The sequence below is a fragment of the Lithobates pipiens genome, unplaced genomic scaffold (assembly GCF_037356315.1).
Source record: "Lithobates pipiens isolate NorthernLeopardFrog02 unplaced genomic scaffold, aLitPip1_a1.2 Scaffold_13, whole genome shotgun sequence".
In the NCBI taxonomy this organism is placed as follows: domain Eukaryota; kingdom Metazoa; phylum Chordata; class Amphibia; order Anura; family Ranidae; genus Lithobates; species Lithobates pipiens.
The window spans coordinates 247,011,931-247,035,750 of NW_027507718.1; the positions used below are offsets into that span (position 1 = coordinate 247,011,931).

Below are 23,820 nucleotides of genomic sequence, written 5' to 3' on the forward strand. Positions count from 1 at the left end.
GTATAGTTAACATATAGGTATATACATAGTTACATAGTAAGGTTGAATAAAGACACCAGTCTATCCAGTATGAGTGTCTACAATTACCCCTATCCCTGTACATTGCACACTCACATTGGTCCCTACTCTCAAGGAGCCCACAATCCAAGGCAGGGGTCAAGTCCTGGGGAAAAAAGTGTGGGAACTCCCACCCAAGATCCACTCCCCCACCAAAAAAAAAAAATGATACGCTCATATGCACGAATGCTTCAAAAGTGGTATTTTTCATCCAATTTCCGTATTGTGTGTATGAAGCTTAACTGTTAGTACATAAAAAAAATCCTCAATAAACATAAATACTGAGTTGTGTTGGCGGCTGCTGGTGTAGCACCTGCCACACAGCTCTCATGCTTCAAAGTCTTGCAAGACACGGCTGCTAACGGGAACTGAGTTCCTGTTGTGGAAAAAGTGCAGGAACTCCGTTCCCATTCGTTCCCATTCGTTCCCGCAGGACTTGAGCCCTGATCCAAGGGCCCCATTCATATACTAGGGCCAATTTTGGACAGAAGCCAATTAACCTAGCTGCATGTCTTTGGAGTGTGGGAGGAAACAAACACAGGCAGAACATGCAAACTCCAGGCAGGTAGTGTCGTGGTTGGGATTCAAACCAGCGACCCTTTTTACTGCTAGGTGAGAGTGCTAACCACTACACCACTGTGCTGCCAGGTATATTCATGTTATATATTTTTCCACCTTAATGAAAGAAATTCTACATAATTTCCACATCACTTATTCTCTAAAATATGTCTATAACACAAAGCTAAATGAAAGAAATTGATTACAGGCATACCCTACTTTTAGGTACACAATGGGGTTTATTTACTAATAAGCTGGAAAGTGCAAAATCAGGCTCACTTCTGCATAGAAAGCAATGAGCGTCCAGATTTTATTACCAAAGCTTAATTGAACAAGCTGGGGTTAGAAGCTCATTGGTTTCTAAGCAGAAGTGAGCCTGATTTTGTACTTTACAGCTTTAGTAAATAATACCCATTGTGTACTTAAAAGTGGGGTATGCCTGTACTCATATATTTGGTTTTGCCACATTCTCCAATTACTTTTCATGCTCACCTAATACTTCACTGTAGTAACCATCCCAGTTGCCACCAAACACAAAATAGAATAATATGTCTTGGAAAAGATAGAAGTTTGTGTTTTGCCATCTCTCTAGGAAAGACATCCTATCAGTTAGTTCTGCCATGGCTCCAGGCACATAGGAAAAGGGGGCTGGAAGATGTCCACATAGCCTCTCCATTGAGTTGCCCATGGAAAATCTAAAAGAATAGACAAATGGAAGTCCAAGAACTTCAGCAATAAGTTCACCACATGGGATCAATGGATCTGAGATCAGGACATCAAACTTCTTGCTTTCTAGTTTCTTTATCAATGACTTGTTCTTAAGTACCCCGTCACACATATGATTTTCCAATTTCTGTTGCTCGATCACCATCTCTTTCATTTTTTGATAGAATTCCCAATAGGTCATATTAGGTACATCAAAAATCCATAGACTTAAAAATTCCTCAAGAAACTTTTCATTCTCCTCCTTTGTGAAAGGCACATCAAAAGCTTCATATTTGATTGGTGAGTCTTTACTGGTGTCTGCACCCATTATTAGAGCGGCCGAATGAAGCAACACTGTAACTTCATGATCTCTATTGGTAAGTTCATTCAGGATTATTTTCATATTCAAAAAATGACTAGCGTCTGTTGGCCACACCAAAATCTTTCCAGCAGAAACAGTGTTGAAAAGACATGTGTGCAGGAGCAGAAAAACAATCCCAGTACAGAACATGATGATGACTCACTGTGATCTGAGGTTATGTGAGGTGGTACAAAGTGTAAAAAACTTTGCGGAAAACTCTGAACACTAGAGGCAAAATCAAACAGTGCCTATATATTGTTAATAGCCATTTTCCAGTAGACTTTTTAGCAATAGAAATAAACGGTGTTTCCTAGTGTGGACATTTTCCCATATTTTGCAGAGCAGTGTTGCAATAAAATATGTATTTCTGTCAATCTATTTCAACATTGCATAAAAGACTTTCTTGGAAATTAAACTTTCTTGGAAATTAAACTTTCTTGGAAATTAAACTTTCTTGGAAATTAAACTTTTAATTCATTTTGTATAAAGTCACAGAGAGTTAGTAGGGTTATAACACCTTTCAGTTTTTTTTTCTTCTGCATCCCATTAACCACTTCAGCCCCGGAAGGATTTACCCCCTTCCTGACCAGAGCACTGCGTCGCTTCAACTGACAATTGCGTGGTCGCACAATGTTGCATCCAAACAAAATTGACATCCTTTTTTTCCCACAAATAGAGCTTTCTTTTCGTGGTATTTGATCACCTCAGATTTTTATTTTTTGCGCTATAAACTAAAAAATAAAAAACAATTTTGAAAAAAAAGCAATATTTTTTACTTTTTGCTATAATAAATATCCCCCCAAAAAATATAAAAAAAACACATTTCTTTCTCAGTTTAGGCCGATATGTATTCTTCTACATATTTTTCTGAAAAAAAAAACACAATAAATGTATATTGATTGGTTTGCATAAAAGTTATAGCGTCTACAAAATAGGGGATAGATTTATGGCATTTTTCTTATTAACTTTTTATTATTAGTAATGGCGGCAAACTGCAATTTTTATCGTGACTGCGACATGGCGGACACGTCGGACACTTTTGACACTATTTTGGGACCACTGTCATTTATACAGCGATTAGTTAAAATGCACTGCATACTGTGTAAATGACACTGGCAGGGAAGGGGTTAAACACTAGGTGGAGATCAAGGGGTTAAGCTTGTCCTAGGAAGTGATTTTAACTATAGGGGGGATTGTCTCACTAGAACATGACAGAGAGCAATAGATCTGTCATGTTACTAGGCAGAACAGGGAAATGCCTTGTTTACGGGCATCTCCCCGTTCTGCCGCTCCATGACATGCCCACTATGCTGCGATTTAAAGGGGACGTACCTGTACGCCCATTTGCCCAGCCGTGCAATTGTGCCGACGTACATTGCCGCACACTGGTTGGCAAGGGGTTAAAGAGATTTTCCCCTCATTTTCTGCACTATAGCCAAAACAGAAATCTATCCAAAGTGACAGAATCCCTGGTTGTGACCAGGCATCATCACTGAGACCTCCCCCCTACTTCTCAAATGTTTTGTAACCTTCTAGAAGAATTGGAGGGGAGGTAAGGTGGAGTTGCCTGGAATATTCTGGGGGCTCTGACCAATCCCCAACTTGGATTGGCAGGGGGCAGGCCCCCTCAAATACTGAGGTTTAGCCCAGCTGGGGAGGAGATGTTTGGGTGGAAGCTGGAGATCGAGTGTTAGGCTGTCATGGCCATTGAGGGAGCACCCCAGTTTGGGGGGGGGGCAGAGCTGGTACTGGAAGCAGTAGCCACATGTGGGACAGCTATCAATACAGACTACCTTATAAAGCATATCTTAGATAAAGCTACCTCCTTTGGCATTTTGAACTCCTGTTACACCTATATTTTACAATCTGTCCAAAACTCATAAAAATTGTGTCCCCATTCAAGGGAGACTGATTGTGGCCAGCATAGGCTCCCTTGGGGAACCTTTGGGCAACCTCAGACACCTTCTCATCTCTGGGATACAAAACACACCATACAGGCTTTAGAAGGACATCCATAGGAGAACAATTATAAATGGATAGTATGTGATGTTAAGTCCCTATATTCGTGTATACCCCACAATCTAGGATTGAAGTTGCTCAAACACCACATGGATCTGTATACAGTATATTCATCAGACCTAAAACGGTTCATTCTGGAAGCTGTCTCATATCTTCTACATCACAACTATTTTCTTTTTAACTCTAAATGGTAGCTTAATATCTGCAATGCCGACAATCCCCACAGAGATAAAATCATTTCATACTTCCGCTACATAGATGATTTGATCTTTATCACAAAACAAGAGTTGTCAACCACTGAGTTTCAAGACTCAACACAAATGATTTGAACTTAAAGTTCACCATAGAGGAACACCAAACCGAAGACAACTTTCTAGATCTCACCCTATTTGGATCCATTCAGTACAAGACTGTCAAAGTATGTTCATTTAGGAAAACCACCTCCAAGAACTCCCTTCTGTATGCAACCAGCTGTCATGCTCCCCACACTATAAAAGCAAAATCTCAAGGCCAGTTTATCTGGACAAGACGAAACTGTTCTTACCTAACCGATTATGATAGAGAAGTATGTCTACTCGAACAGAGACTCTGTGAACAAGGGTATTGCAAACCAATGGTCCAAAAGGTTTGTCACCAAATCAGAAGCCTTGATAGAACCGTCCATTTGGCAAATGGTTCGCCTGAAGACACTAGATCATCAAATAAACCAGTGTTTGCAACCAATTATAGTCTACAATTCTCAGAAATAAAAAAACATCATTACAAGATACCTCTCCATTTTACATGACAGTGATGACAGCTACAAAACCATCTTAAGAGGTGGGATCAAATATGTTGCAAGAAAAACACAAACAATAGGCAACATGATCTCCCCTAGTATGTACACTTCCAACACAACCACTAATGCCTGGCTGAACACCACTGGATTGTTTCAATGCAATGCTACCAGATGTTCCACCTGCAATCTTTTAGGCGATCCCCATACTAAAATCTCACACTCCAATGGCCTTTCCATAACTATCAAATAGTCAATTGCCACACTAAATATTTACATTATCACGTGTACTGTAAAATCCAATACATAGGCAGATCTACCAGACGTCTCAGAGACAGAATTACAGATCACCTGTCGGATATTAGAACCAATAAAAAATACGTGCATAGCGAAACCGATTTCATCAACAAAATATACAGACCTTCAAAGTCCAGATTATCAAAAAAGTCAACTGTGTGATCCGTGGTGGAGACCGATTCTCCCTTCTTTGCAAAAGGGAGGTCTTTTGGACTTTAGGATGGATATTAACATATTGATAGTTACCTCAGCTATTTACGTACAAATAGTTGTGACTGCATACTCATATTTACACAGGAGGCATAGCTTGAAGCGTGTGGGCCATGGTGCAAAAATTGACCTAGGCCCCCCACGCTCCACTTCCACTGTGTGTGCTGATACACCTGGGACACATCAAGATTCTCAAGGTGCTTAATGCCGCGTACACACGAGCGGATTGTATGGCGTACTTAGTCCGTCATACAATCCGACGGACAGTCCGTCGTACTTTCCACTGAACGGACTTGACCACACACGGATGCACAAACAGTCCGTCGAAAGCTTGCGCGATGACGTGTACAGCACGTACGACGGGACTAGAAATAGGAAGTCCAAGACACAGCAAAGCACCCTTCCGCCCTGTAAATCCTTTCTGGGCATGCGTCATTCTTAGTCCGTCCTACTAGCATACTGACGACCGTATTGTCCGCTGAAACCAAAGTACGACGGACAGAATTTCGAAAAAACCGAAATACTTAGTACTCCGGACTGCACGCTGAAAACGTCCGCTGAAGCCAACACACGATCGGATTGTCCGCTGAAATGTGTTTAGACGGACTAAGTATGCCATACAATCCGCCCGTGTGTACGCGGCATAAGAGTTTTGAGTTTCCAGAGTTACTCATTACATCAGAGGACAGGAATCACCACTGGTGAATCAGAGAACAGGAATCACAGCTGAAGAATTAGAGGACATAGACCCCCTGGCAGGTCACTTGGCAGACCTCCTTTCCCATCCCAGCACTGTATACAGCTCCTCCTCCCCACACTACACAGAGCTGAAATCGCATTCCTATACACACAATCTGTCAGCCTTCACTGGGTGTATCTGGCTTTTATTTTGCTATTCTATGGATGGAACCTGTCAGGGCTGGCTTAGCCCTTCCTTCTCTGGGCTGGCTGCTCAGCTGTCGGCTAATTGCCAGCTCTCATCTCTCTCCACAGTTACCCAGCTGTTCCTAATCCTGCTCGTCTTGTTGCAGTAGGCAGATACACCCTGTGCAGATCGTGTCTGATTGGCTGTGTTGTAAAGGACTGTGATTTCAGCCCTGTGGAAGAGGAGCAGTATAGAGTGCCGTAATGGGAAAGGAACTCAGCAGCCAGGCATAGCATCCAGGGTGGAGGGGGTGGTCAGGGGGCTTTGGGGGGCTCAACTTAGATATAGGGCGGCAAAGCCATGTGACACAAAATCTAGAGCCTGCAGGGGCCCCTCAGGAGGTGATAAGGGATTTGGTTTATCAATTTCTGAAGGTTTCTCTGTCAGTGATGGAAGTTGTTGGGGGAAGGTCATTTATCGCAGATATGTGTCTTTTCCCCAGTTGTCAGGGAAGTGGGGTAAGCAGACATCTCCGGGTGGGGGGGGGGGGGTACAGACAACCCCAGCTGGTGACTAGGAGACAATGAGTGGTGTCTTTCCTCACCAGTCGTATCTTTGCTACAGGATGGCACTCTCCTCCTCTTAACTTGATTACCATTCCATGTTGCCAGCACACAGCACAGACACTTCCCCATCCAAGATATATACAGGTAAAACAGTCTGTTATATACACATGTACAGTGGAGTTCTGATTGCACCTGATAGGATAAACAAGGTCAAATGGTTATACTGACAAATTTCTAAAGGGGAAACCTCGGCAAGCCTATAAACCTTTAACCCTAATGAGAGGTCAAACACAATGGCAATGGTATAAGGACCCTTGTAGCAATAATGACAGCAATGTCCCCTTTGCAGATCTGATGGTCTTCACAGGCAGTAGGAGCTCATTAATTGTATCCAATAAGGTGTAATAGCAAGCAATGAGGTTTCTTGAAATGGTAGAAGATAAATATGTCTATGCACAGTGTTCAAGATAGGTTCAGTAAAGTATTCCTGAGGTAAAGATGTCTGTGCAAAGTATCTTAGTGAAACCGCGAGAAAATGATTTGTAAAAGTGGGCGATTGCCCTCTCCCCAAATGACCAGGCCGATTCAATACCCTCTGGACAGCAGCTCCTGCAGCGACACGCGTGCAGCTGATCTGCCATTTTGATCTCCCAATGTGAAGCTCAGAACACAGGTTGGCAGGCGACCGAAGTGGTGTTGGAGGGATGTCTGACAAACAGCAAGCAGTGCTAGGCCCATCTCATCTGGATTGGAATGTGATACACCGCATGGTAGGCCGCGACCTCTCTCTCCATGCATGTCAGGCCCAGGAGGAAAAAAGAGCAGGGTGGAGCTGTGGTTTCTTTTATAGTTCCTCTCAGCAATCTCTCCGATGGTAGCAACGATCCCTGAGATATGTAGTCCGGGTACAAAATCATGCAAAGCAATTATCAGTCTAAGGGACTACTCATCCCACAATCCCTTTAGTTTGGCTCACAAACATGAAGTCAGTTGATAACACTGGGCACTAGAGGGACATGCGATGCATAGAAATACCGGAGGATCACTGTACTTGATAATTGTAGTCAACATTGCTACATCTGTATAAAATTGTGCCTGTAAACACCTTATTTCAGTTAATTTCTCACCGGTAACACGACCTCTGGTCGCTATGCTGCTGGATCTAAGGGCTACAGCGGGAGGGCTGAAATCCCCTCTGACATCAGCCAGGAGGCCACATGACCACTGTGCTGTCCGCTCAGCCCCTCCTGCTGTAGCCCTTAGATCGGGGCAAGGTGAGCGGTCTGGAGGTTACGTGACCTCCAAAAAAGAAAGGAACTGAAATAAGGTGTTTACAGGCACAATTTTATACAAACATTTACACAGTGTAGTATGGCTTAGTAGAACAGAGGGGCTGGTAGTAATCTTTATTTAACTTTACTGCTGGCTTCCAATAGTGGCAGGAGGGGAGGGCCAGAGAAGAGATCTGCTCACACACACCGGAGCGGACAGGCAGGGAGGGAGGGGGAGAGGGGAGATAGAGGAGAGCAGCGGGATCACAGAGGCACGTAACCTGACCACAGTATCTTAGATCAGCAGCCACTATTACTGTGGCCAGCACATTAAGGAACAGGCAAGATCGTCCAGGTTTTTTACAGCATAGAAAGGGACAGATTAGATTAGTTCTGTTTAACCTGCTATAAGGGAACATGATCTCTTTTTTTATTTTTATTTTTTTAGGGTTTCAGCCTCTTTAAGAGGGAACCATATGCAAAAAACAAGAAAAAAACGGGGTCCTACCTAAAATCCATACTAGAATCACAGAACTAAAAAAAAAACCCTGCCACCCACTTAATATCTGAACCCATCTTTTGATCCCCGCCAGATGTCATCTCCAGGTCTCGTTCTGAAAAATATCAAATGGACAGGGGGGCTCCAGCTGGCGTCATGGGACATGACCTTATACAGTCAATGACAGCATCCCAGTGACACCATTGACCAAATATGGTCATGTCCATATACAGTCAATGATGTTACTCAGAGAACCCCCTCCCCCCTTTGCCTATATTGTGGTGGTGGGGCAAAGGAGATGACATTTGATCAGAATGAAACAACCGCTTTAGACATCTCAAAGGGCAGTGACATTTTTTTTCTTTCAGCGGATGTTGGACATTGTGTTTGACGTCAATCTGCATCCTAGAGGACATGATTGATGGTGGTTTTACATCATGGAACTTCTGTTTTTATTAAAGGACTTCCCCCTTCCCATGTTGAGACCATGACCACCCAAGCTGAATGGGGGGTAGTACGCTTGTCTGATATGGACTTTGGGTGGGACCCCTTGGTTTTTTGTATTTTATTTGCATGGGATTCACATACGCAACAAGACCCTTAAGTGTATAAATTTCATCTAGACAAATTGAAGTTGAATCACTAATTGCCAAATGGTTAAACTCTTTAGATCAGGGATATGCAATTAGCGGAGCTGTTGCAAAACTACAGGTCTCATCATGCCTCTGCCTCTGGGTGTCATTCTTGTGGCTGTCAGAGTCTTTCAATGACTCATGGAACTTGTAGTTTTGCAACAGCTGGAGGTCCGCTAATTGCATATCCCTGCTTTAGATCCTCTTTAACCATTTTTCACATTTATTTTTCAGTAGAAACGTTCAAGTCCATAGACTATGCCAGTTGCAGACATAGCAAAGAAGTGGACAAAATTTTCCAGCTTTATTTTTTCTGCATACATTTACCAAGTTTTTTTTTCATGATTTTTGCTCCCTATAATTTCTCAGATCATCACATAATGAACATACGTTGTCACATATATAATATGGAAAGTTTCTATGCAAACACTTTAACCACATGCTGACCGGGCCATAGCCGAAAGACGGCTACAGAGCGGTCGTGTTTTTCTGGGTGGATGTCCATGGACGTCCTCCCAGAATCTTGCTCCCGCGCGCCCCCTGGGGCGCACACCCAGGAACATCTGTGACCCGGCACATCACGGATCACGGTAAACGGCCGCTGATCAAATGACAGAGCGATCACTTGTAAACAAACCGCCATCACGTCATGACGCCGGTTCCTCCCTCCCCTCTCTGTATCGATACAGTGAGAGGGGAGAGGGGGAGAGATGGTAGCAGAGCTGTGGGCTGGATGTGTAGTGCCCACGGCGCTACTCAGTGACAATAATCTGCAGTACTCTGCCCATACTCTGCAACACTGTGCATGCTCTGCCAATACTCTGCCAATAAATTTTAAAAGAAACAAAGAATTTTATCTATTTTTTTTACCGAATTGTCTGTCTTTTTTGATTATTAGCGCAAAAAATAAAAAACCAAGCGGTGATTAAATACCACCAAAAGAAAGCTCTATTTGTGTGAAAAAAAGGACAAAATTTCATTTGGGTACAATGTTGCATGACTGAGTAATTGTCATTCAAAGTGTGAGAGCACCGAAAGCTGAAAATTGGTCTGGTTAGGAAGGGGGCTTAAGTGCCCAGTGGTCAAGTGGTTAATGTACACAATTTTTTTTGTGGTCTAATGCAATGGTCCTCAACCCTGTCCTCAGGGCCCACTAACAGGCCAGGTTTATGTATTACCTTGGAGAGATGCAGACTAGAATACTGCAATCACTGAGCAGCAAATGATATCACCTCTGATTTATTTCAGTTATCTTGCAAACCTGGCCTGTTAGGGGGCCCTGAGGACACGGTTGATGACCACTGGTCTAATGTACACTTTGCCATTTACGTCATTCAATAAAATTCCGACCCTATGTAAAAACTGTGTTTATAGCCATAACTTTCATCCACGCCATGAAAATTAATACTATGTTAGGATATGCATTATAATTATGTAAAATGAAAATATGGAAAGAAGGCTGTGATGATAATTAAAACTTGGCACCCCAAAAACTGTATGAGAAGACACAGGGTAGCATTGTTGTCGGAAAGTCATAAGGTAGCAAGGACAGTTTTTAGAATAGGAGGCATAAAGCCAGCAGTGCAGAACGTGAATGTAAACCCATTAGCGCACCACCATAGCCATTTAACTTGAGTAAACCTTTCTCCAATAGTCTGGAAACTATAGAAGAACTGCTTTTTAAAGTGTTGCTAAACCCACAACAGTACAATCAGTCTGTATTAAGCAGTAAAGCATGCTTCTTATACTCACTGTGGAACCTAAGTGGTTAATCCTCTGCATGTGCAAAAAGGCTGTTGAATTCTTGTTTTCTCTGATCCTCCCCTTCTTTTACTGTCCCCAATCCATCAACTGACAGAACATAGGCCTTGGAGGCACTCTGCACATGCTCAGTTTGGTGTGTATTGCTAGAGAGTTTCTTTTTCTGGGAGGGTCCATGTGATCAGCAAAGAGCCAATCAACACTCTCCAGACGGAAGGTCAGGGATCATGCAGCCTCATAGAACAGTCAGAGGAGAACGAAAACTCATCTTACAAGATTTAACCAGTGCTCGGACAGACACTGATAGAAGTCACAAGGCTGCTCTATACTGCTGATGAGAAAAGGTATTTAGCTGTTTACATTTACTAAAATAATTGCATATCCATGTTCTGTGTACTGACCAGATATAGTGAATGCAGGGTCCTGGGTTTAGTAACGCTTTAACTGTGAAATGGGCATTAACCATTCTGCTGTAACATTACTTAGCAGATAACTAATAAAGAGGAATTTGCTAAATCTGCAAACAACTAATTAAATTATTTAACCTCCCTGGTGGTGTTCCCGAGTGTGGCTAAGGGCGAATTTTCAGTACCAAAAGTGCTAACCCCCGAGCCACACTCGGGATCATATCTCAGGATCCAGGCAAAGTTATTTACCTTGTCCCCAGGATACTGGGATGTCCTCCCGCTGCGTGTGCGAGCTTTGTCCTCCACTGGATCAATCACAGTGCCGGGCTCCGTTCCCTGTGAGTGCTGCAACGCACGGGGACAGAGCACGGTGCCAAATTCAAAAAGTGAAAAACACATTAGACATACAGTACACTGTAATCTTACAGATTTCATTACTGTATCACATTATTTCACATCCCTTTGTCCCTAATGCTTTGTCCAGTGCCCTGCATGCAGCTTTATATTATAAATACTGTTCTTTCTGCCTGGAAACTGTAGATTGTCCATAGCAACCAAAACTGTCCCTTTACATCAAAAGTGGTTTTATACCAGCTAGAATACTGCGATAATAAATTAGAATCACTTACAAAATTGAGCGATAGCGATTTGTGGGGAAATCCGTCATCAATCAATGAAAGTAATGACAGCGACAATTCTGCAACTGAGCAAATTTCAGTGTTTTTGATTTGATTACATTATTGAATAATTTTTATTATTATTATTATTATTATATTATTTGTTATATTTATTTATAGTTATTTACTATATTATAATTTATGATTTAGTGTTTCAAACTTTATCATACCCGGGTTGTCTATTATTATTATTATTATTATACAGGATTTATATAGCGCTTTACAACATTAGGGCAGACACTACTAGACTCTTGTTTGGGCATATTTAAGTGTGTTATTCCTAAGAATTACAGGCCTACAATATAAAACGCCAAATTTCCAAGCAAAACAGTGTACCGCTTTCAGCATCAACAATCTGACACAGGACACTGCGATATGTCAGAAGGTGCTTATCAGCTTAAAGTGATTGTAAAGTCTCTTTTTTTTTGTTAAAAATAACAAACATGTTATACTTACCTGCTCCGTGCAGTGGTTTTGCACAGAGCAGCCCAGATCCTCCTCTTCTCTGGCCCCTCCCTCCTATTGAGTGCCCCCACAACAAGCAGCTTGCTATGGGGGCACCCAAACCGAGTCACCCTGTGTCCATTCAGACACAGAGCTGTGGCCCTGCCTATCCCCCTTTCTATCCTCATTGGCTGACTGACTTTGATTGACAGCAGTGGGAACCAATGGCCCTGCACTGCTGTCTCAGCCAATGAGGAGGGGATTCCAGGGCAGCCGAGACATTACTGCAACATCACTGGATCTAGAGGGACCTCAGGTAAGTATTAGGAGGGCTGAGGGGGGCTGCACACAGAAGGCTTTTATCTTAATGCATAGTATGCATTAAGATAAAAAGTAAAGAAAAAGTAAAGAAAATTGGGAGCCAGTTATTTTTATGCTGAACGGTGAGTTTATTGCTCACATAACAAAAATTCAGGGAGAGAGGGGTAGGGCACAGGACACCTTAGGACAAGTAAGCAAGGAGACTAGCAGCCTCCTTAGACTAATATAGGAAGGTAGACAGTAGTATAGAAAAAGTGCCTTTAAGCTGTACCCAGCGTTCTGTCTCCTATAGCAACAACGACTCAAAGTAAAGAGCAGAACTTGGTAGGATGAGTCCGTCTTTGATGCTTTTCTAGTCTCTCCCACATTTCCCTCAGGTTCCCATCTTTTCTTTCATGCACACAGAATGGACTTCAGTTGCAGAGCCAAGGGCATGTGGCTAGGCCTTAGGTCCAAGGTCTGGGTAAGAGGACCCTGATCACTTGACCTACATGAATATGTATACTCTCTCCAAGCATGCACCAGTAGTCAAAAAAACTCCTGCTGATTGGCTAAGAGAAGTATGCATATTCATAACCCAGCTTTACTGTAGCTCATCATACTAATCCTAAAGGTAACAGTGCCACCTACTGACAAATGGGGGGAACTACACTGAGCTGAGGGAAAACCCAAATGATCATGAAAACTACAAATTAGCCGGGTTAACTACAACCCAGCAAATCTAAATTTACTAGTAGCCCCTATATAGGACAACAGGGCTACACCACTAAGGAAATTGGGGTTAAGCATCGTAAAGCTGTAAGAGCATTCCAGCTTTGTCATGCTGAGGACCTCAGGGTAATAACCCCATTAGTGGACCAGTGGTAGCCATCATCAGTTACGCGGTTATATCTGGCCTGGGGCTAGCCGGCATCTCACTCCACATGCCATCACCACGAGGAATACAATTTTTTGTGTTATACTTATTTTCAGTTCAGGTAATTGGGGACTTGTTTTATCACTTCCACATACCCTACACACACACACATATATACATACACATATACATACACCAACATACATACACACATATATACATACACTTACATACAATATATATTTACATACATCAACACAAACGCATATAAACTCGTGCACACACACTCATATACATGACCACTGCATATGCACTAATTATCTTCTGGCACATTTTCTCGTTTTTGATATGTACACATATCTGATATATATACTTTTTTTATTTAATGTAATCAATTTCATTATCTACACATTCCCTGTCATTGCGCATACTCAATTATACTTACGTGCAATCACACTCACATTCACCCCACACCCAACTCATCTCATCATTTTTATTGACTGCTTCTTATGATTTTACTTTATATCTGTACATAGATTAGGGCAGATGTCAATTATGCACACATTTCACCATATGGCGTTGTGTAGTGGCTGTCCCAGCTGCTTCCTGGCTACTGTTCCTTATGGGTCCTGTCTAGAGGATCTCCCGTCTCAACCCTGGTTGGGACCATCTATGCCAGGCCACCGTTCAATGACATTCCCTGGAGTTGGCCATTATTTATGGACTGCCTTGTAAGTAATACTGAAAGTGTTTCTTCTTTTTTTTTTTCCTTTTCCTCTCTCCCTTTTTCCCATCTATGGGGAGTAGTGGATCCCTATAGATAATTTAATAATTCATCAATTACCTTTTAGCTCATTCATGCATCCAACTTCTGATGATTGGCAACAGACGATGAAACGCATAGAGTGTTCATCTATAGGTGCCAAGTATAAGTTTGCCCTGACAACCGTATTATATTGTGAAAAAAAATATATATATATATACATATATATATATATATATATATATATATATATATATATATATATATATATATATATATATACACACACACACACACATCACCTCATGTATGTATTAATATCATAGATAAAAATAAAGTAAAAATTACCACATGATTTGAGCAGCTGCAGTGTGAAATTGATGATAAAAAATAAATAATATATATATATAACGCTAAATACTATATGCAATATATTGCTACATACAGAAAAATAAATGTAAAATACTGAAAACAATCAATAAATAAATAAAACAGTCCCCAGTGAAAAGTGCTGGTGCTTATGGGACAATGATGAGAAACTCATATACAGTGCTGTGACTTGACAAGTAGTTCTGTGCTCCTTATGTGCCTAAATAGGGTGCCCCCCAGTAGATGTGCACTCACCCTTGGGACTGGACCAACTATTACTAGTTAGGTCAAATGTGTGTGTGGGGCGATCCCTGTAGATATCGTCTGGACCATTGGTTAACTATGATGAATGTTCCTCATATAGATGGATACAATAGAGAAAACCTTATTGTGCAGCACTGTTTAAAAATAAATGTTATTGCAAAGAATTAAAAGATATTCAACTCACATGTATGAGTGCCTGATATCCTGGCAACCGGAGTGAACAGCAGGTAAAAATTATCATCTGGGAAATCTGCCTGATCAGCTCAAGCAGTGAAGGGCATAATTTCCGGGTATGGGCGGAAGTTGTCACGTTTACGTGACTCAACCACAAATTCTGGCCATACCTTCCCCAAAGCACCCCCCATGTTGAGGGCATGTGGCCGGGTTGTGTGCTCAGATTAGGGTCTAATATGGACCTAGTGGGGACCCCCACGCCGTTTTTTCGGTGTATGGCTTCCCCTTTAAGTCCATACCAGGTGACGGGGCCAGCAACACTTCATTCGCTGGTCCTGGAGCCGTGCTCAAAATGAACAGAATTTTCTCTGTGAGGGAAAAGTCAGTTTATTTCAAAAGTACGGCGGACTAGCACACACACGGCCGTATTGTCTGCCAGACTGCGAGTCCAGCGGACATATTTTGGTGCAAAACTACATTCTTAGTCCGCCGGACTTTTGGGTAAAAAAAGTCAGCCGGAGCCCACACGGGGGGATTGTCCGGCGGACTCGAGTCCGCCGGACTTTTCCACTGGATTGTTTGATCATGTGTACGCGGCATTAGACCTACAAATAAATAGGTCTAATGTGCCTTCCCCTTTACAGGGTCTGTCTCTCTGCGATTCGGCCCTTCTCACTGGATCTTCATATAGCAATCTCCATTCATCTCCATCCAGCAAGTTTCCACATGTACGTGATTCAAGAATCTACTATTTCTCCACAATAGCTCAAAAAACATAAACAAAAAAAGAAAATCATAGTACTTTCTGCCACAAAATGTAAATCTGAATCTATTGAAAGCCAGTAAAAACATGTACTGGTGCATCACAGATATTTGCTTGTATTTCCCCCTCAAGATGTTTGAAACATTAGTCGGCATGCATAGAACACTATTGGCTTACTTCCTGATTGTGCTTTGTGACAACGTCACTGTCTCGTCCCGATCCATTGCTTCACCCAATCCTGTGGTTCCCAAGATATATATTGATTTATTTTATGCATAAATCACTGTATAGACAAACAGCTTTGGCCTTCCATGTTTATGGATCCCATAGCAGCTGTATGCCCCGATTAGCTATAGTTAGACTCCTGTTGGTTAAAGATTTTCGCATCTCGTTGAGTACAAAAGATAGTGAGATGCCAGGCTGTCCTCTGTAGTGACCCACAGCTATTTTCTTTGCAACTTGTCTGTTAGTCAGAAGTGAGTACGAGGAGATTCCATGCCCTTTGTGTAGAAATTTTCTAACTTCACACAAGTTTCTAATCATCTCTACACTAGCCCTATATGGCCTGATGCTCTCCCAAGCATGGCATTTGGGATCTAATTTTGGCTGCTTATGTCCACACTAACAGTCAATTCACATGAAAGGAGCCTGTGGACAATTCTATAGGGAATTAATTACTATAGGTTATGTAGCCAAGTCCCAGGCCCCCTGAAGCCCGATGATGACCTCCAAAGTTAGGGACAGCTGAAATCCTTCTGTGTAGAGTGAGTTACATGGCATGGTGGGTGTAATGCAAGGTAGATATTGATGGGCGCCAGACACTTCTTGAATGCAAAGAGATTTATTGTCTCTTAAACAGAACTGTGGACACCCTTAAGTAGAATCAATGTTAATTGGCAGACTCCGAGACTTCTATAGACAGACAGCTATGCAGGGAAAGGTATCTAGCCAGACACCACATCTGCTTGAGTAGGAACGCTGTCTCCTATGGCAGCAGTCTTGTAACAGTTTCTAACAGAGGTTGCAACAAACTCCTTCAATCTCCTATTGTAGAACTTCACTCTGCTGACCCTAGCCCTTCACTAGACTAACAGATCCACTCACCCCTGGATCTTCTGAGCTCTTCCACTCTTCTCACTCAGTATCTTCCTCAAGTGTCACCCCCATGTCCCTGCTGGGTCCCTAGCTTGGCACTCACAGATACTCCTCAAGCATCACCCCACTGGCCTACTTGGTCCCTGGCTTGGCGCACAATAATGCTCTGCAAGTGTCACCTCCACTGGCTGGGTCCCTGGCTTTGCAGCTGCTGAAGTTTGCCAATTCTTCACCATCCCCGGCTTGTGAGAATACTGCTCAGGTACTTGCTTCAGCTACTCACAGTGGTCTCCGGTAGCAAGGTGGATGGTCCCTTAGTGGCGCCAGCTTGCCTTCTACCTCTGACCACAGCTGATTGTTCAGAACCATTGCTTCTGGTTGGACTGTAAGCTGCAGTCCCAACCCTATGCTGCTCTCTTGCTTCTGGATAGGCCCTCAGACAGCCTAGCAGCCAGATGATAGGCCCAAGGCTTATGGCCTAGCAGCCTGGGGCATTACAACACATGTCCACCCAGACAGCCAACCAGGTAGCACAGAAATAGGCTTTCCCGGCAGGCCAAGGGACCAAATAAAATCCCTGCCCATTGGCTGAGATACTCTATTAATTCCTAACGTGTCCTTGCAATACCCATGTCTTATCTAATGCCACCAGATACCCAGACATCTAGTGACAGAAGAGAGAAGTGCAGCAATTCCAGAATTAGGGTGAAATCAATTCACCTTCTATCAATTAGCCAAGGCAACTATCACTTTGCAAATAAATTTGATAGCAACCTTGCCTAAACATACAGTTAAGATGCACACAAAAACACAGACATTGCACCAGTATACTTATAGGCTGACTATGTATGTATGTATTTATCTATATATATATATATGTATATATAGACATATAGGCACTCAATATGCTATATATATATATATATATATATATATATATATATATATATATACATAAACATATTGAGTGTTCACTTAAAGCTTACATTAGGTTACATTTTTTTTAAAAGATCAGCACAATGGACTGTACTTACATTGAATGAGAAATGCCCATTGTGCTGGTGGCTGCTATTCTTTGCTTTGCCATCTTACAGTGCTGCGGTGGTTAATGCAAGATGCTAGCGTTTTCACAGGCACTTGTCAAGAGTGCCAACTATGCCTGCCCTTTCTGCCCCCATGTTCAATTCATAAATGGTGTACTATCACTTGCCACAAAGAAGAGCACTCTATGAATGGAGGATGTGTGGATGAATGAAAAGTCCACCTCCTCTATTCATAGATTACTTTTCATTGTTGGAAGCAATGATGCAGCTTTTATAAATGGAAGGTGTGGAAAGAACATGGTCCTGATATATAAAATAAGCTTTAATACGCAGCTAGAGTAGCATATATTTTGCATAGATACATTCAAATTATGTATTTTTATACTATTTCCACATCTCTTACACAACACCGAAACTGCACCAAACAGACTTTTCTGGTAGCAAATATTTTCTAACATATGTGTATAACAGAAGGCTGAATGAAAGAAACATTTTCATGAGGATTAGATGAGAAAACTAATAAAGATTGATTACCCAGACTCCAATTACTTTTCATGCTCACCTAATACTTCACTGTAGTAACCATCCCAGTTGCCAGCAAGCACAAAATACAATAATATGTCTTGGAAAAGATAGAAGTTTGCGTTTTTCCATCTCTCTAGGAAAGACATCCTATCAGTTAGTTCTGCCATGGCTCCAGGCACATAGGAAAAGGGGGCTGGAAGATGTCCACATAGTCTCTCCATTGAGTTGCCCATGGAAAATCTTAAAGAATAAACAAATGGAAGTCCAAGAATTTCAGCAATAAGTTCCCCACATGGGATCACTGGGTCCGAGATCAGGACGTCAAACTTCTCATCTTCTAGTTTCTTTAATAATGACTTGTTCTTAAGTACCCCATCACACATATGTTTTAACATCTTCTGTTGCTCGGTCACCATCTCTTTCATTTTTTGATAGAATTCCCAGTAGGTCATATTAGGTACATCAAAAATCCACATATGTAAACTTTCCTCAACAAACTTTTCATGCTCCTTTTTTGTGAAAGGCACGTCAAAAACTTCATATCGTATTGGTGAGGCTTTACTGGTGTCTGTACCGATTATTAGAGCGGCCGAATGAAGCAACACTGTAACTTCATGGTTCCTATTAACAAGTTCATTCAGGATTATTTTCATATTCAAAAAATGACTAGCGTCTGTTGGCCACACCAAAATTCTTCTGGCAGAAACAGTGCAAAGGCTTGTTTGCAGGAGCAGAAAAATAATCCCAGTACAGAACATGTTGATGATTCACTGTGATCTGAGGTTTTGTGAGGTGTTACAAAGTGTAAAGAGCTTTACAAAAAACTCTGAACACTAGAGGTAAAATTAAACAGTCCTGCTTATGTACTGTTAATAGTAGACATTTTCCAGGAGACTTCTTAGTAATAAAATTTGAACAGTGTTTCCTAATGTGTAAATTTTTCTCATATTTGGTAATGCAGTGTTGTAATCGAATATGTATTTCAACATTGCTTAATACACTTTACTGGAAATGAAAGCTCATCTGTGGGCAGCAACTATTATTGCTCCCAAAATAACCCTGTGAGCGCTGTTGTTACTGAATGGAAGTTAGAAGAGCGAGGTTACAAAGCACAGATAATTCTGCTTGCTCCTCTCTCCCATGTCTATACTGCTGTAGCAGCAAAGCACTGCTGGATCCTCGCTAATGTACTCTTACTCACACTGCTCTCTCACTGTCCTCAGATCTTTGGAAGCTCAGAGCTGTAAGCCCTTGTACACACGGTCGGACATTCCGACAACAAAATCCGTCGGATTTTGTCCGAAACGTGTGTTGCATGCACACGGTCGGGCAAAGTTGTTGGAAAATGCGATCGTACGTAACGTGATGACGTTATTTCGTTACGACGGGACTACGTTCAGGCTAGTAGCCAATAGCTTTGGTCTAGGAATTTGATCTGAGCATGCGTGGCACTTTATCTGATCGGAATTCTCTACACACAATCGGACAAAGTCCGATCGGATCATGTTGTTGGAAAGTTTTATAGCCCAGCTCTAAAACTTTGTCAGTCGGATATTCCGAAGGAAACAGTCCAATGGAGCCCACACACAGTCGGATTATCCAACAACACGGTCTGATCGGACATTTTCCATCGGGAATGTCCGACCGTGTGTACAAGGGCTTAGGGGAAGCCCAAACAGCAGATTGGACTGAGCTAGACGGGTAGAAGAGAGACCCTACTTTCAATACTGTAGCTATTCTCCTAGCTTTGGTGACCAGGGACATTGAGGGGACTGGTCACCCTGCTCACAAAGAGTTGGCAGAGAAGAATGGTCTCCTGAACAGGAAGATAGCTCCCTGTATGAGTGTCAATGTTGATGATGTATTATACGGATACATAGACAACCTGCTCAAAAAGGACTTTGTTACAGATGGTAAATGCGCCTTTATATTTTTATCTGTGGCTGGAGTGGGAATTTATGGAAAATAGTATAATGGTGTCAGAGAGATTTCAGTTTCTATGTTAGCCATTTGGCTTGTTCAACAATTTAGAACAGTTTTGTTAATACATTAAATTAGCAAGAACACATTGGTGTTGATTTAAGCTGATGTCCATGTTTCATGTTTGGACCAAGCTGGTCCAAACAAACGATTTGCCTTACAAAATACTGCAGTGTCTTTAAGCATGGTATTTACTGCATGCAACTTGAGCTACATAAAGTACAAGGTGGTGGGTTCCGGCTTTGAGACAGAGACTTCCCATCTCATACCCACAACATAATAGAGTCTGGTTGAGCCGCGCTCATTCATAGGCAGTTTTGTTGTCTGTGAATGAATACAAAGCTTTTTCTGAGTGGGAGGGGTGGATCGGTGATGACATCACACTCTCAGATTCGGACAATCAGGAAGCTTTGTTTTCATTAATAAAATACAAATCAGCCCATGAATGGCTGAGAGCCGCTCAGCAAGCATTTGTTTTGTTATGGGTGTGAGACGTGAAGTCTCTGTCTCACAGCCAGAACGTAGCACTGTGTACTGTATGTAGCTTGAAGTTACATTCAGTACATACAGTGCTTAGAGACACTGCAGCACTTAGGCCAGCCACACATGGAACAAATTTCTTTCCTGCAACCACAGACAGTGTTGATAATTGCAACAAAATTGATTGATCAGCTTGGTACATTCAGCCTGCCCATTAATGTTTCGAATCTTGGCTGGTTCCTGCTGAACCAGACAAGATTTGAACTCTGTATGGCCGGCCTTAGTGTAGCAAATAGTTTGTTGGGACCAACTTGGTCTGAACAAACTATTTAAAGTGACATGAAGCATGGACATCAGCTTTAATCTGCTTTAATCATCAGTATAATTTTCTAAAAAAATTGTTTTCTGAACATTCATTCAATCTTCTAATGAAAAATTGGGTAAAATCAGTGATAATTTGTGCCAGTAGTGATGAGGAGAATCAAAGAAGGATGGAATGTTTTTCTTGAACAAATTGAGTTGTAACTGAATGTGGTTTTTATTTGGGGAAAAAAGATCACACTTATTTTGATGTACCTGTGCATTCTGACCTCAAACATAGAATTTGGCTTATTGGTATGGCAAATGAACAAAACATTTTTTAGAGTTTTTATACTAAAATTGTACTGCTCTTAAGGAAATTCCTATAAGCTTTAACCAGTGGTTGGCTGGACACTGATAGAAGTCACAAGACTGTGTGACTATCTAACTGCTGATAAGAAAAGGTATATTTACTAAAATAATCACATTTCCATATCCAGATATAGTAAATGCAGGGTCCTGGGTTTAGTAACACTTTAACTCAGCCTTTCTCAATGGTCACTGATTACCAGCCTGAAGCACAGGCTGTATAGTTGACGGCGCGTTTGGCGCACATGCGCTTTTTCAAAGTCCTTTGAAAAGCAATGCGTCATTTGGTGAGCATGCATTTTTTCAAAGTCCTTTGAAAAGTGAATGCGTGAAAATGTATAGTCAAGGCAACCATACAGCCTGCGCTTCACGCTTGTTCTGAGGACTTCCAGCTACCACCATCTTGGCCAGTGCTCTATGTCACCCGCACGTGCCCTCCCCGGCTTCTCCCGACTTTTGGTTCTGGATTCCAGTGGCTTTTCCTCTTCACCCCACACTCCTGTGATATCCACTTGCCTGCTGACAATCCATCCAGGAAGAGGGGCTTACAACTGCCTACAGACTGCAGCTTCCCTCCCCATCTACCTGTACTCCAGCCGGCATAGCAAGCTGTCCTGTGGAGGGCGGCTTGCATCCTTCACTATCGCCGCAGCTTCTGTTTTCCTCCATCAGCATGCCAGCCATCCCAGACCACGTTGGCGAGTGGGTCTACTGTCTGGATCAGGACCTCCCAGTGCAGCGGGAGTATTGGCTCCCACCATGCTGCACTGATCTACCATTGGTGGGCGTCAACTCCTTATTGCTCTGCCAGTGATATGCTCATCTTTGTTTTGCTGCTATCCATATCCTCCAGTTATGGTCACCATTTAGCTGCACTGGGTTCATCAGATACTCACCTTATTGGTATTAATTCATTATTTTAATTTTATTTTAATTTATTCCTCTACATGATCTTCAGTTGAGCGCTGGCAATACTTTTGTTACTCATCACTTTGTAAAACAACCTGTTCAGTTTAAAAAAGAAATTAAAGGCAAAACATTTGTGTATAGATATAAAAAAAAATATTAATACCCTTTTTCCCTTTTTTATGAGTGATCACATTCCCTCTGTTTTGCCTAAAAAGCAATAGCACACTAGCTTCCCAGTGAATAGCTGTGCAGCGGGGGGCGTGTCAGGACAAGCTGATGATTGGAGGAGAGCAGGCTAAGTTCCCAGCATAGCTAGAGATCTGACCACGGTTGGTTCTCCTACTTAGTGTGGTCAGTTTTTAATAGAAAAGCAGAGGGAATGGCAGGAACACCAGAGATTTTACACAAAGAAAGCATACAAATGTGGAGTAACAAACACTTTAAGCTGCCCATAAACAGATCAAAATGTGGCTAGTTCAGCAGGGACCTGCATGTGGCAAGACCTATTGACAGATCTTGTTTCTTAAGCCCCATACACACTATCAGATTATCTGCTGAGTTTTTCCTTCAGATTTACCAAAACCATGTAGTAGAAGGGCCTGCCTGATTGCATACACATTGAAACTCCTAAGGTTTGTCCTCATATTATATGGTTTTGGTAAATCTGAAGGAAAAACTCAGCAGATAATCTGATAGTGTGTATGGGGCTTTAGACTGACTTCTGTCAAATGGACAAACTATAAAACCCTTTATTATGACAGCGCCAGATACAGCTGTCAGAATACAATGTCCTGGTGGTGATGGGGAGGGGGATTCCTCCATCCACCTTGTTTGTGTTGATGGAGGAATCAAACTGTCTATGGACAGCTTTATACTGAGTCTTCAGGTAATTGACAATTTTCCTGGAAAGTTTGGCCACTAAATAGCAGATCTAATGGCAGGGTCAACAGGTAAAAATACTATGCAATGTGGGGGTGGGTCTTTGTACACTGCTGTTCTGTATTATATGTGTCAGTTTATTTTAAGGGTGATCACTGAATACATATATGCCAAGTGGCATGTTTCTGTATAGCTAATACTGTACATATGTACTGCACCCCCTAAGGAGCCGCTGGTGAACTTGATTCATTTTCCCCTATTAAAGTGCACACGGCCAGGCACAGAGCATTTTTTCCACTCTTCCACTGGCTCAAATAGAACAGGCTAGAGGGCATTTTTTTGTTGTTTAATTGGAACATTGAACTTGGATGAGTTGAAGGGAGCATAAGAGACCCCAAACTGGTGAACTGAACTATTTGAGGACTCTTCTCTTTCATACTGAGCTGTACAAAAGTCCCACAAAATCATTACTGCTGGCAGGTGATTATGACTTCTTCCAAAAGATCAAGAGCTACATACAGTCGCTAACATCCAGCATTTGGGTCATCTACTCACAATGCCAAAGGATCATTGGTTGCCTCCCTCCAATATCTACTTTGCACTCTTCTGCGAAGGAGACACAGACT

General features: G+C 42.0%; 1 protein-coding gene and 1 pseudogene across 1 annotated transcript in view; both read right to left on the reverse strand.

Moving 5' to 3' along the window:
* LOC143974757 (UDP-glucuronosyltransferase 2A2-like) overlaps window positions 1-23,820 on the reverse strand; it is a 183,998-nt gene that overhangs the window by 145,402 nt on the left and 14,776 nt on the right. The gene's annotated exons all lie outside the window — the stretch shown is intronic.
* Window positions 1,050-1,967, reverse strand: LOC143976091 (UDP-glucuronosyltransferase 2A2 pseudogene; annotated as a pseudogene).